Source organism: Hyperolius riggenbachi, chromosome 11, assembly GCF_040937935.1.
Source record: "Hyperolius riggenbachi isolate aHypRig1 chromosome 11, aHypRig1.pri, whole genome shotgun sequence".
NCBI classification, from domain to species: Eukaryota; Metazoa; Chordata; class Amphibia; order Anura; family Hyperoliidae; genus Hyperolius; species Hyperolius riggenbachi.
In genome coordinates, this window is record NC_090656.1 from 38,834,081 (window position 1) to 38,848,700 (window position 14,620).

Consider the following 14,620-nt stretch of genomic DNA (forward strand, 5'->3'; position numbering starts at 1 on the left):
AAAGTATATATAATTTTTTTGTTTTTTTAAAGAAATGCAGCTATTTTTGAGCGTAACAAATAGCTGGTGGCGCACGCATGTTGGAAGCGCCATTGTATGTGCTCCCTGGCAGTGGAAACACACAGACAGCATGAGGTAAATTCAGCAGCAGGAGGAGGAGGATGAGTGTGTGGCAGCAGGCAGTCAATGAGGCAGGCAGCGTGACATAATAGCCCTGGTACCTAGCGGTGATACCAGGGCGTAAATAAACACAACAGGAGGTCCCAGACAGCGGTCGTGCAGCCCACATTGTGTCCAATACACAACTGGGACAATACAGTTTTCAACCTGGGCACCTCAGAAAAATTAAACCTTTTTTTTTTTTATGGTTTTTTGGTTTTGTTTGTAAAACAAATTACACAGATATATAGCTATTGTTTGACGTAATAGCTGGTGGCATAGTAGCAGCAGAAGGTAAATCTGTGTAAAAGTAAAGGAAAAAGGGGGTTTGGGGAGCATAAGTCACAAAGTAGAAGCCAACTATGTATAGTGAAAAGGTACAAAATTTATTAATGTCATAATAAAAGCAAGTTTTAAAACAAGCACCATTTCATACTGCCATGAGACCCCATTCAACATACCGCATACATCCAACCATACAACCACGCCACTACCTAGGATCACCTATTGTGATCGGGGATCCCAAAAATTATGTGAGCAGCTATTGTTTGACGTAATAGCTGGTGGCAGAGTGGCAGCAGAAGGTAATTCTGTGTACCCTGGCAGTGGGAAACACAGACAGACAGCAGCAGCAGCAGGAGGAGGAGTGGAGGAGTATTGTGAGTGTGGCAGCAGGCAGGCAGCGTGACATAATAGCCCTGGTACCTAGCGGTGATACCAGGGCGTAAATAAACACAACAGGAGGTCCCAGACAGCGGTCATGCGGCCCACATTGTGTCCAATACACAACTGGGACAACACAGTTTTCAACCCGGGCACCTCTGAAAAATTAAACCTTTTTTTATGGTTTTTTGGTTTTGTTAGTAAAACAAATTACACAGATATATAGCTATTGTTTGATGTAATAGCTGGTGGCAGAGTGGCAGCAGAAGGTAAATCTGTGTACCCTGACAGTGGGAAACACAGACAGACAGCAGAAGGGCAGTACACAGCAGCCCACTGTAGGTGTAAAATGTGTGGCTGCAGGCGACGTAATAGTCAAAGTGAACCAGGCTGGCTTAGTGAGCAGGAGCCAGGAGGTGGTAAAGGGTGGTAAGGCACATTAACGATGGTTCTTCAGTTCATGTCCCCCTCTCGCCGACAAGAGGGGCCTTCCACCCACGCCTGGTTCATCTTGAGAAACGTCAGTCTGTCCACAGACTTGTGAGACAGACGTGAGCGTTTCTCGGTGACCACGCCACCAGCTGCACTGAAGCAGCGCTCGGACAGCACAGCACTTCCAGGGCGTACTGCGCCAGCTCGCTCCAGATCTCCAGGCGCTTGACCCAATACTCCATGGGATCAACAGGGGCATCGCTGTCAAGCCCGCTGTAGGACCCCATGTAGTCAGCCACCATTCGGGTCAGGCGCTGGCTGTGACCGGAGGAGGATGCTGCTGCATGCACCTCCTCTCTAGTCACTGCTGCCGGAGCCTCTACAGTCCTGTAGAGCTCGTTGCTGAGAGAGTCCAGGGCTGTGGAGTCGGTCCAAAAATCCACCGACTCCGACTCCTCAGTTTAGGATTCCACCGACTCCGACTCCTCGACTCCGACTCCTCTAATTTGCATATTACAATTTTGTTGATTAAAAGTATGTAACATGAAATTCGTCTCTTAACTGCCAACGCTTAGGAATTTTACAAGACAACTGAAGTGAGAAGGATATGTAGACTACTATATTTATTCCCTTTAGACTAAAACTAGTCCTTGGTAAGAGTACTTGTAAAAGGTACAAACCGGAACAAAGAACATCTAGGCCCTAGGCAATGTAAGTGTGGGTACATGTAAGAATGATGTGCAGGTACTCTGCAGGGGAATGAGGAGATTGTAAACAGACAACACCTCTGTGTTCAATGTGCACAGCATTCTCAGTGGATTCCCTGCAGCTCTGTGGGGAGTGCATATGTATAGTACTACTGTGTAACAAAGTAAACCTGAGACAGATGAAATTAAAGTTTTATACATACCTGGGGCTTCCTCCAGCCACCTTCAGGATAATCAGTCCCTCGTTGTCCTCCTCCACGACCTGGATCTTCTGCGATGAGTCCAGGTACTTGAGCCAGTCGGGTGTAGTGCGCATGCACACACTCCGCTGCCAGGTGAATACTACACCTGTGCAGCACTATTGCGCAGGTGCAGAATGTTCCTGGCTGTGAGAGCGGTATGCGGCCGGACAGCGCTGACTGGCTGAATTACCAGGACTCATAGCAAAAGATCCGGGTGGTGGAGGACAGCAAGGGACTGATTAGCCTGAAGGGGGCTGGAGGAAGCCCCAGGTATGTATAAAACTTTACTTTTCATCCGTCTCAGTTACCCTTTAATTTGTAGTCACCAAATCAAATTTTAACAACATATCAAATTATTTGATTTCATCAGCAAAGGGAGTGCATACATTTGCATAAATTAGCATCAATGCAGAATTATTTCCATCTCGTTGACCATCTCTATTAGTGACACAGCTACACACATCAGGCTTTATTCTTACAGCATAGATGTTATTTAGTATATATAAGAGATTCCTGTGTACACATCATATATACAGTCACAATCAGATATGTATATCTGATCTTAAAAATACGGGGACTGCTTTATTGAAGCAGCACAAGTAACTAATTTTGATTGGTTTATTTCATTTTTGTGGACTAAGCACAGCTATTACTGTATATATACTGTATATATACATTATATTTAATGACTATTATCTGAGAAATGGAACATTTTATCATATTTTCTATTTTAATTACAGTTACAAATTCATTAGGAGTCGGAGTCGGTGCATTTTTTCCCGACTCCGACTCCAGGCACCCAAAATTGCCCGACTCCACAGCCCTGTGAGAGACAGCAGGTCTGTGGGGCGCTTGCTGCTGGATGCAGGCACCTGCTGCTGCCTCTGTGCTGGCTGGACAGTGGGGGTGGAAGGCTGGGGGAAGGCTTCCTCCAAGCGCTCAACAAGGGCCTGCTGCAAGCTCCTTATTTGTTGCGCTGGGTCTCCTCCTGCAGGCGGCAGGAACTGGCTCAACTTCCCCTTGAGGCGTGGGTCCAACATCATGCTGATCCAGATGTCCTCCCTCTGCTTCATCTGGATCACCCTGGGGTCCTTGCGCAGGCACGTCAGCATGTGCGCTGCCATTGGTAAGAGGCGGGCCACGTGTGCTGGCACATCGATGGCAGTGCTGTCCTCCTCATCCTCCTCCTCTGCCGCCTCATCCTCTCTCCACCCCCGCACCAACTCAGCTGCGCACGGTGGCGTAGTGGTTAGCTCTCTCGCCTTGCAGCGCTGGGTCCCTGGTTCGAATCCCAGCCAGGGCACTATCTGCAAAGAGTTTGTATGTTCTCTCCGTGTCTGCGTGGGTTTCCTCCGGGCACTCCGGTTTCCTCCCACATTCCAAAAACATACGGATAAGTTAATTGGCTCCCCCTAAAATTGGCCCTAGACTACAGTACTTACACTACATAATATAGACATATGGCAATGGTAGGGATTAGATTGTGAGCTCCTTTGAGGGACAGTTAGTGACAAGACAATATATATATATATATATATACACTGTACAGCGCTGCGTAATATGTCGGCGCTATATAAATACTAAATAATAATAATAATAATAATCCCCCTCATCAGCAGCAAGGTCAGGGACCTCCACCAAGTCCTCCTCCTCCTCCCCCTCAGAGGTGGACTGTGCAGCTGCTTGCCGCTCCTGCTGGTCCAAGGCTGCCGCTCCCTGTTCCAGCAAAGCATCGAGGGCCCTGTTCAGCAGACAAACCAGGGGCACCCACTCGCAGACCATAGCATGGTCCCTGCTCACCATGTTAGTGGCCTGCAGAAAGGGAGCCAGCACTAAGCACACCTGCTGCATGTGCCTCCAGTCATCATCGGGGACGATGGACGGGATGTTGCTGGTCTTGTCCCTTCTCTGAGCGGCGGAAACAGTGGCCAGGGCAAGGTACTGGTTGACAGCGTGCTACTGTTCAACCAGACGCTCCAACATCGCCAGGGTGGAGTTCCAGCGAGTCGGAACGTCAAGGATCAGCCGATGGCGTGGCAGCTCCAGCTCCTTTTGCACGTCTTCCAGGCTCGCACAGGCTGCAGCCGAGCGCCGGAAGTGACGCACAACGTTCCTTGCCGTTTCCAGCAGTTCGGCCATCCCCTGGTAGGTGCGCAAGAACTTCTGCACCACCAGGTTCAGCACGTGGGCATGACAGGGGATGTGGGTCAGGTTTCCCCTGTCTATTGCAGCAACAAGATTGGCCCCATTGTCGGCCACCACCTCTCCGACTCTGAGGCCTCTGGGGGTCAGCCAATTCCTCTCCTGCTCCTGGAGTTTGGCCAACACATGGGTTGCCGTCAGCTTGGTCTTCCCAAGGCTGACCAAGTGCAGCAGCGCTTGGCAGTGGCGGGCCTTCACGCTGCTGCTGAGGCGGGGGGTTTGGCCAGGTGTGCCGGAGGATGGCAGAGGATCGGAGGAACCTGCTGCAGTTCCCCTGACCCTGCGGGGTGGCACCACCCACTGTGTTGCTGCTGCTGCTGTGCCCGCTGCTGCTCTCCCATCCTCACCCCCTTCCACCAAGCTGACCCAGTGGACAGTGAAGGACAGGTAGCGGCCTGTCCCGAAGCGGCTGCTCCAGGAGTCCATGGTGACGTGGACCCTTTCACCAACCGCGTGCTCCAGCCCTCGCTCCACATTGGCCATCACAAAGCGGTGCAGTGCAGGAATGGCCTTGCGGGCAAAGAAGTGTCTGCTGGGGAGCTGCTGGGAGGCAGAGCCCTAACCACCCCCTGGAAGGACTCGCTCAAAAGGCTCTGGCGTGGCCTTTTGCTGGCACGGGAATCAGCGGACACAGCAGAGGAGGCCACTGAGGACTGGCTGCCAGAACAGGCCTCAGTGTCGGCGGCAGGACTTGCAGAGGGGGGAGGAGCAGTGCGTTTCCGCACTCCTGCTGGTGCTGCTGGAGGAGCAGGAGGGCGGGTGGCTGCTGTTGCTGCTGAAGGCTGTGCAGTGATGGGTGTGGTGCCACTGCCAGCACCAGATGCCTTCAGCCTCTGGAACTCCTCATGCTGGTGGAAATGTTTCGCAGCAAGGTGGTTGATGAGCGAGCTGGTGCTGAACTTTAAGGGGTCTGTACCTCTGCTCAACTTCCGCTGACAGTGGTTGCAAGTGGCGTACTTGCTGTACACTGTGGGCATGGTGAAAAATCGCCAGATTGGTGACAAAAACAATCCCCTACGGCATGGAACCGCTGCTGCCTGTCTCCCTGTGGTGGTTGGGGGGGGGGCTTGGGTGCGGCTGGTGGTGGTACTGGCAGATGCTGCTGCTGCTGCTGCTGAGCCTGAGACACCAGCAGGCTGTGGGACCTGCCTACTGCTGCCAATGCTTGCAATGATGCGCCTCCTTGCAAGGCCCACAAGCGCATCCTCCTCCTCAGAGCTGCTGATGACGACATCCCCTGGAGCTGGTGGCACCCAGTCTCTGTCTGTCACCGTGTCATCATCATCCTCCCCCTCCTGAAACATGTCCTGCTGGGATGATGACCCCCCCAAACTCCTCTCCTGATGCATGGATGGGCTGCTTGACTGTCGCCACAGTCTTGCTGTCCAATCCCTCATCCCCCAAAGTGCCCATCAGCATCTCCTCCTCCAAATCGCCAACAACAGCAGACAATTGACTCATCATGCCTGGGGTCAAAAGAGTGCTGAGTGACAGGTCGGCGACTGACGGTGAACTGGCCTCCTCCCCAGGCCCTGCTGGGCGGCTGCTGCGAACAGGGGTGGTGGTGGTGGTGAGGGTGGAGGCCTCGGATGCAGAGCTGATGGCGGGCTGCTCATCCTCCGTCATCAGTTGCACCACAGTGTCTGCATCCTTTTCCTCAATGGGACGTTTCCGACCCGGCTGGAGGAAAATCGGAGCAGGTGCTACACGCTGCTGCTGCTGTGTCTCTGCAGCGTGAGTTGCAGATGCTCCTGCTGGGCGGCGCCCAAGGCGTCCACGGCCAGTGGCTATAGGAGGAATGTTAGCCACTGACGCTGCTGCTGCTGCTACTGCTGAACTGTGCATGGTGGCGCGGCCGCGCCCGCGGCTTGCCACAATGCTGATCCCTCTCCTCCTGATTCCCTTGCTGCCCTTCCCCTTGCCCAAACCGCGCTGGCTGCTACTTCCAGACATCTTCGATGTTTTGGGCGTAAACACAAAAAAGTTTTTTAAAAGGGCGGGTGAAAAGTGGGGTACTTTAATGGAGTGGGTTTGTGGGCGAGGTGACTGAGTGAGTGTCTAGTACAGTAAGTAAGTAGTAACAGTCAGGAAGTACAACTAGCAGTTACAATAATAAGTAGTAATCACAAGGAAATAGAGTGTGTGTACACTACAGACAGTGAGTGCACGCACGCGCAAACACGCGCAGGAGCTAGCCTATGAACAGTGACTGAGTGAGTGTCCCTAGTACAGTAAGTAAGTAGTAACAGTCAGGAAGTACAACTAGCAGTTACAATAATCAGTAGTAATCAGAAGGAAATAGCGTGTGTGTACACAGACAGTGAGTGCACGCACACGCAGGAGCTAGCCTATGAACAGTGACAGTGAGTGTCCTAGTACAGTTACAGTATATAACTACAATACAAAATACAATCAATCAGTAGTAAAGGACAGCAGAAATACTGGTATAGATGAGAAATAAACAGAGGACAGGAGAGAACAGCTGCCCACACAGGCAGGCCCTGAGGCCTAAAGCTGTAAGCCTGCAGCAGCTGTCTCACTCTATGTAACACAAAAGCTACTAACTAAAATACAATGTCTATCTAACTAACAACAATATAGGTGTATATAGGAGGTGTATGTGAGCAAAAACGCTAGGAGATTGACCACAATAAAGCTCTTGCTAAGCCAAAGCACAAACGAGCAGATCTCTCTCTGTACAAAGTCAGGCAAGGACGGAAAAACCGAACATGGCGGCCGCTATTTATAGGGTAGGGGCTGGCCAGGGTCCCCCTCAGTGATTGGCTGCCGTCAGAGGGCCTGGGAGCCCTCTGATTGGCTCTAAGGACATCAATCTGGGCTATGACGCTATTCGAGCTCGGTATTCGAGTTTGAATAGCGCTGTTTGCTCGAATAGCGCGAATAGTGAATGAGCTATTCGAGTTTACTCGAATAGCCCATTCGAATACCTGCAGCTATTCGGAGCTCGAATACCGAGCTCGAATAGCTGAAAAAGAGCTCGAATATTCGAGCTACTCGAATATTCGAGCTCTGCTGAGCACCACTGCGTTACAGACCTCCCATGGATCCAGCTTGGGGTTACTGCTCTGCGCTGCGAATTTCTGTACTAAGCCTGATTTGGGGTTACCGCTAAGGAGGTTAAAGGGGCACTACAGAAAAAACTGTAAAATTTTAAATATGTGCAAACATATACAAATAAGAAGTACATTTTTCCAGAGTAAAATGAGCCATAAATTACTTTTCGCCTATGTTGCTGTCACTTACTGTAGGTAGTAGAAATCTGACAGAAGTGACAGGTTTTGAACTAGTCCATCTCTTCATAGGGGATTCTCAGGGATATATTTATTTTCAAAAGCACTTAGTGAATGGCGGTTGCTCTGTCCAACTGCCAAAAAACTGTGTAGCAAGCAGGGAAGCTGGTCAGCATCATTGTTTAAATCCTTTTTAGGGAATATCTTTGTAAAGAATAAAAGCCTTGCTGAGAATCCCCCATGAAGAGATGGACTAGTCCAAAACCTGTCACTCCTGTCAGATTTCTACTGCCTACTGAAAGTGACAGCAGCATAGGAGAAAAGTAATTTATGGCTCATTTCATTCTGGAAGAAACGTACTTATTTGTATATGTTTGCACATATTTTACATTTTACAGTTCTTCGCTGTAGTGCCCTTTTAATTTACTAGCAAGTGAGAAAATACTAATATATACTAATATTTTATACAGAGGATGAAAATTATCTCCTAGGAGAAAACGAGAATTGAATAAGACCCCAAGGCCCATATGCAATTCACATTTTCACCTGAGTTATCTCCTAGGAGATAATTTTCCTCTTCTCTTTAACCTCCCTGGCGGTAAGCCTGAGCTGAACTCGGGCTATGCCGCGCAGGGAGATATCTCAGCCCCTGGTAGGGCGATTTGCACCATGTAAAGTGCTGTGCGCGCAGCTAGCACTTTGCTAGCTGCGCGCACAGCTTGATCGCCGCCGCTCTGCGGCGATCGCCCGCACGCAGCAGCAGAAGAGGCCCCCGCCAGAGCCCTGCGCTGCCCGGACCAATGAGTTCCGGGCAGCGCTATGGGCTGGATCGAGTGCGCCTGACGTCAGGACGTCGGCTGACGTCCATGACGTCATGCCGATCGTCGCCATGGCGACAGGAGAAGCCAAACAGGGGAACGCGTTATATACGCGCTCCCCTGTTTGCTATTGTTGCCGGACTAGAGGGCCACATGCGCCCTCTAGTGGTGTTTTCATGTAGCTACCACTGTAGCTTTACATGAAACAAAAAAAAATAAATTAAAAAAAAAAGGTTTTTTTTGACCATTTGAAAAAAAAAAAATTAACTGCCAGGGAGGTTAAACTAACTTTTTAGCATTTTAATATTGAAAAAGTACCCAAAAGTTGGTGAAAAGGTACTATAAAATTTATTCTTAGTATTTTCTTGCTTGCTGGTGGCTTAAAATGCATTTTATGAAAAGTTCTGAAAATATCACCTAGGAGAAAACGAAACAAAAGTGAAAAAGTGAATTGCATATGGGCCCAAATCTCATTTTTATGTTCAGTTTAAGTGCTTCATTTTAAGGCTGCATTCTACGGTAGGCAGCAGTCATGACAAATCTGCTTTGCGCAGCTGAAAAACAAAAGTAATGAACTTTCCAGGACTTTTCAGAAATCTTTTCTCACTCTTGAGTTCGGTTTATTTTTCATGAAAGGGTGCAGGGTCCACTTTACCCAATGCCAGGCAACCGGTATTGGTTAAAGTGGAACTGAAATGTTTAATAACAAAAACAATTCACTTACCTGGGGCTTCTGTCAGCCCACTGCAGCCTTCCTGTCCCGTGCCATCTCTGAATGATCCTCCGGTCCCCCGCCGTGGCTCACTTTCGATAAGCCAAGTCAATAGCCACTGCCATACGCAGTCCTGGCCACGGGCATCCTCGTTCGCATTCCCCTCGGCACAGTACAAGGTTCTCCCATACTGCGCCTGTGCAGGACACTCCTGGCAACGGGAGCGCTAATGAAGACGCGCACAAACGGGCTGCGCAGGCATAGGCATAGTCGAATTCAAGGATGGAAAAACTGAAAATGAGCCTTGGCGAGGGACTGGGATCCTACAGGGGAAATTTTTGTTATTTTAATATTTCAGTTCCACTTTAAAGGTTCAAAGTAATGAAGCACCACTCTGTTTAAGAAACGGGTGATGTGCCGTGGCTTGGACCCGGCAGCACTCCTGGGTCAACGTAATGTAGAGAAGAAGATAGCCGGCACCATCCAATATAAATGCTCTTTTATTCTTCCATTTCCATAACAGCCATAATCGCAACGTTTCAAAGTAACATCAACTCCTTTCTCAAGCTAGGCTGTATGTTGAATGCATCTAAATACAACTCACACTCACTATTTATACTGAACATGGTAGAAAAATAGCCAATAGCGCTGCTCTCTTCCAATCACAGCAGTCCGAGCACTAGCCGGACCTGATGGGGAACTACGCTGCTATCTATCTATTGGTCGCCACATGGAAGTACCCACCTCCTCCCCTATTTCAAACTTACTGGTCGTGTCTCATCCGCCCACACAGGCCGGCCACCAATGGCGAGGGAGGTGGCCAAGCGCTAGCTCCCTCGCCATTGGTGGCCGGCCTGTGTGGGTGGATGAGACGCGTCTATGCGTCCTCCGCACACGTCATGCGGTACAGTTCTCCGTCAGGTCCGCGGTGGGCGGACCGACGGGAGTACGCATGACCAGGCGGCCGTTTGTACGCATGCGGCCGACCAGTAAGTTTGAAATAGGGGAGGAGGTGGGTACTTCCATGTGGCGACCAATAGATAGATAGCAGCGTAGTTCCCCATCAGGTTCGGCTAGTGCTCGGACTGCTGTGATTGGAAGAGAGCAGCGCTATTGGCTATTTTTCTACCATGTTCAGTATAAATAGTGAGTGTGAGTTGTATTTAGATGCATTCAACATACAGCCTAGCTTGAGAAAGGAGTTGATGTTACTCTGAAACGTTGCGATTATGGCTGTTATGGAAATGGAAGAATAAAAGAGCATTTATATTGGATGGTGCCGGCTATCTTCTTCTCTACAGTTCCACTTTAAAGGGAAATAAATATGGCAGCCTCCATATACTTATCGCTTCAGGTTCCCTATAAGGGTAGCGTATAGTGTGTTTTTTTGGGCCACAGTTTCAAAACTGTGGCTTTGGGTGCTCCACAAAATAAAATAAAAAAAAAAAAAAAAACTTTTGCCATAGCATCACTTACAACCTTTAGAAAACTGCACCTTGACATCCTAGTCTTTTTTTTTTTTTTTAAAAACTCTCTTAAACACAGATTATCTCTAACCTCAGCTGTGCCCTATAATGTGTTGCTGATACATTTGGGCTAGAACCAGCGTGAGTTGGCGGTTTATGCACCCAAATGTAATTAAGTCCATGATATCACACAAAAGTTCCACATCAGCCTGTTATGAATCAGACATGACTGGGAGTTCATGTTCAAGGTCTTATTTTTGTCCGTAATTGTCCCTAAAATCTTTATTCCAAGATAAACCTAACACTGAGCTATCGGCACTAACAGGTCTTCCCCACAAAACATTAATCCAGCAGAACCTAAGTCTGTAGGTACAGAGGACAACCTCCAGCTGTCCACCCTCAGTTGGTGAAACAGATATAAGTCTCTGAGGAGCTGTATGTGTTAAGCTACATAAAGTGTGCCTGAATATCAGACGAGTTTTGTAAAATGAAATGTACAGTATTTGTATATCCAGGATTATATACATACTTTGACTTTGTTGCCTGTGACGCATCATTCTGTAGATGACCTGAATTCCTGCTTTGTCCATTCCAGGTCTGCCAGAGCAGCTGCTAACTTCCTCTAATGTATATACAAATTCTGAGGCGGAATCAACGCTTTAGATGGATCCCTCAATGCCAACAAAATAACTTGGGTAAAAAAATGCCTCAGGAGAGATTAAGTGAAGGAAAAATTCAGTACAGGTTTACTTCATTAGTCTTATGCTGGGAATACATAAGTAGAAGAGTACAGAGCGGCACACTTGTCCTTGTAGTCCTCCGGGTGCATGATCTCGGGTGTTAAGCCACACCCCAACGTAATCAAAGTAGTAGAGATGATCGATCAGCACACCAGCTTCTCAATGAGCATAGTTTATTCCCAAATCACATGTCAACACATGAGTTAACAATTGTTTCGGGGCCACTCAGGGTCCCCTTCTTCAGAACAGTGCAGACGTTGTCTGCACTGTTCTGAAGAAGGGGACCCTGAGTGGCCCCGAAACAATTGTTAACTCATGTGTTGACATGTGATTTGGGAATAAACTATGCTCATTGAGAAGCTGGTGTGCTGATCGATCATCTCTACTACTTTGATTATGCTGGGAATACACGGCTCGATTCTGAGTCATTTAGATGGCTCGATAGGTAATTTCCGACACGTCCGATCTCCAGCCCGATCACGTCGCTGCTCGATTTTGCATTGAGAACAATGGAAAAAGATAAGAAAAACGAGCGGAAGATAAGAGAATCTCCTTCAGAATCGAGCGGGGAATCGATTGAGCGTAAAATCGAGCCGTGTATGCCCAGCATTTTGCAAGTTCAGAACTTAGAGACAACAACGGGCATTTACCAAAACAAGTGCAAAAACACTGAAGCAAGAAAGAAGTAGTGGCTTAGAGTCATTGCTGGGTTTTTGGGAAGGCTACAATGGCCTGGGCCTTGGGCAGCTACTAGGAGATTGACATGGAAGAGGAGTTGCTGCATATGGAAGAGGGGGCTGCAGCTGCTGCTCATCGAAAAGAAAAACTAAACAAGACAAAAAGACAAAGTATGGTCATTAATCAGGCTTTACTGTTACATGAAACATGAATTCTGACTGGTTGCTCTTGGCAGCTGCCCCAATTTTTCCAGTTGGTATCTTCTTTGATTAATCATCTCCAACAACCGCAATTAGTTCCCGCAAATCAATTTCTTTAGCTGGGTTCATAGACACAGTTTACCCTCGAATGTAATAAGGGATCTCTGAGTAGATACAGGAAGTGCATGATTTGGGCAGAGGCAGTTACAGAAGCATGCCCTTAATACAAATGCTGCAGAATTTGAAGAATACCTGGAGTGATCTCTAACATGATGAGATTAACATGTATGTAAAGTAGATGCGTAAATAGTCTTGAAAGCAGTTCATATTTAATTCCTAGAGTTCAGCTTTATAGGAAGTTGACTTCAGTAACTGCTAAAGAAACCAGAACATTTTCTGCTGCAGGTCTAGTATCTCCCTCCCCATCTTCCATGCATCGGAAACACTCACATAAAAATAAAATACTGCTTAATAGGCAGTCAAGGCACCGAGCAGTGTCTTCCGTTCTAATGCTTCATTGGTGCTCTGACAAGCCGTGGCGGCGGTGTTAGATGCAGGCATGGAGCGCCACTGAAGGAGAGTGCCGATGTCTGCGCACAATGTTCACGGTAACCTTGGCAGTTTGACAGGGACCTCATGCTTCAAGGATAAATTATCATATGGGAGCGGGAGGAAGAGGCGTCTTATTCCGGCAAGAATTCTAGAAGTTACACGGAGGTGCACTTACATGTCTCTGTCACTGGAGAATCCGCTCATTTCCATCTCCGAGGTCCTCAAAGTTTAACAGCAGGTGAGTAAGTCAGCTGATAAGCCACATACCAGCTCCAAGACTGTCACTAGAGGAAGTCTAAGAACTCCTCCATAGTCTCCTTCTGTATTAAAACTAAGAATGTCACACACAAGCAGCACTAATAATGTGCATCTTTCCCTCTGCACCTGTCCCATGGTGACATCTCACCAGCTTCAGATGGCCGTTCCTCATCTCTGCACCTGCCCCATGCGGATGTCTCATCAGCCTCAGATGGCCGTTCCTCATCTCTGCACCTGCCCCATGGTGACATCTCACCAGCTTCAGATGGCCGTTCCTCATCTCTGCACCTGTCCTATTGTGATATCTCACCAGCTTCAGATGGCCGTTCCTCATCTCTGCACCTGTCCCATGGTGACATCTCACCAGCTTCAGATGGCCGTTCCTCATCTCTGCACCTGTCCCATGGTGACATCTCACCAGCTTCAGATGGCCGTTCCTCATCTCTGCACCTGTCCCATGGTGACATCTCACCAGCTTCAGATGGCCGTTCCTCATCTCTGCACCTGTCCCATGGTGACATCTCACCAGCTTCAGATGGCCGTTCCTCATCTCTGCACCTGTCCCATGGTGACATCTCACCAGCTTCAGATGGCCGTTCCTCATCTCTGCACCTGCCCCATGGTGAAATCTCACCTGCCTCAGATGGCCGTTCCTCATCTCTGCACCTGCCCCATGGTGACATCTCACCAGCCTCAGATGGCCGTTCCTCATCTCTGCACCTGGCCCATGGTGACATCTCGCCTGCCTCAGATGGCCGTTCCTCATCTCTGCACCTGCCCCATGCTGGATGTCTCACCAGCCTCAGATGGCCGTTCCTCATCTCTGCACCTGCCCTATGGTGAAATCTCACCAGCCTCAGATGGCCGTTCCTCATCTCTGCACCTGCCCCATGGTGATGTCTCACCAGCCTCAGAAGGCCATTCCTCATCTCTGCACCTGTCCCATGGTGACATCTCACCTGCCACATATGGCAGTTCCTCATCTCTGCACCTGCCCCATGGTGACATCTCACCTGCCTCAGATGGCCGTTCCTCATCTCTGCACCTGCCCCATGCTGAAATCTCACCTGCCTCAGAACGCCATTCCTCATCTCTGCACCTGCCCCATGGGGACATCTCACTAGCCTCAGATGGCCATTCCTCATCTCTGCAGTCTGCACCTGCCCCATGGTGACATCTCACCAGCCTCAGAACACCATTCCTCATCTCTGCACCTGCCCCATGGTGACATCTCACCAGCTTCAGATGGCCGTTCCTCATCTCTGCACCTGCCCCATGCTGAAATCTCACCTGCCTCAGAACGCCATTCCTCATCTCTGCACCTGCCCCATGGGGACATCTCACTAGCCTCAGATGCCCATTCCTCATCTCTGCACCTGCCCCAAGGTGACATCTCACCAGCCTCAGATGGCCGTTCCTCATCTCTGCACCTGCCCCATGGTGACATCTCACCAGCCTCAGATGGCCATTCCTTTTTGCAACCAGCAAAGAACAGAGCAGCAGAAATTTGTGTGAATAACAACGTGCAGCAATCTCTCTG

The 14,620-nt window shown here is 49.0% G+C and overlaps 1 protein-coding gene across 6 annotated transcripts in view; it reads right to left on the reverse strand.

The window, feature by feature from the left end:
• The window catches only part of CHST8 (carbohydrate sulfotransferase 8), a 584,914-nt gene that overhangs the window by 445,628 nt on the left and 124,666 nt on the right, over positions 1-14,620 (reverse strand). The window lies entirely within an intron of this gene.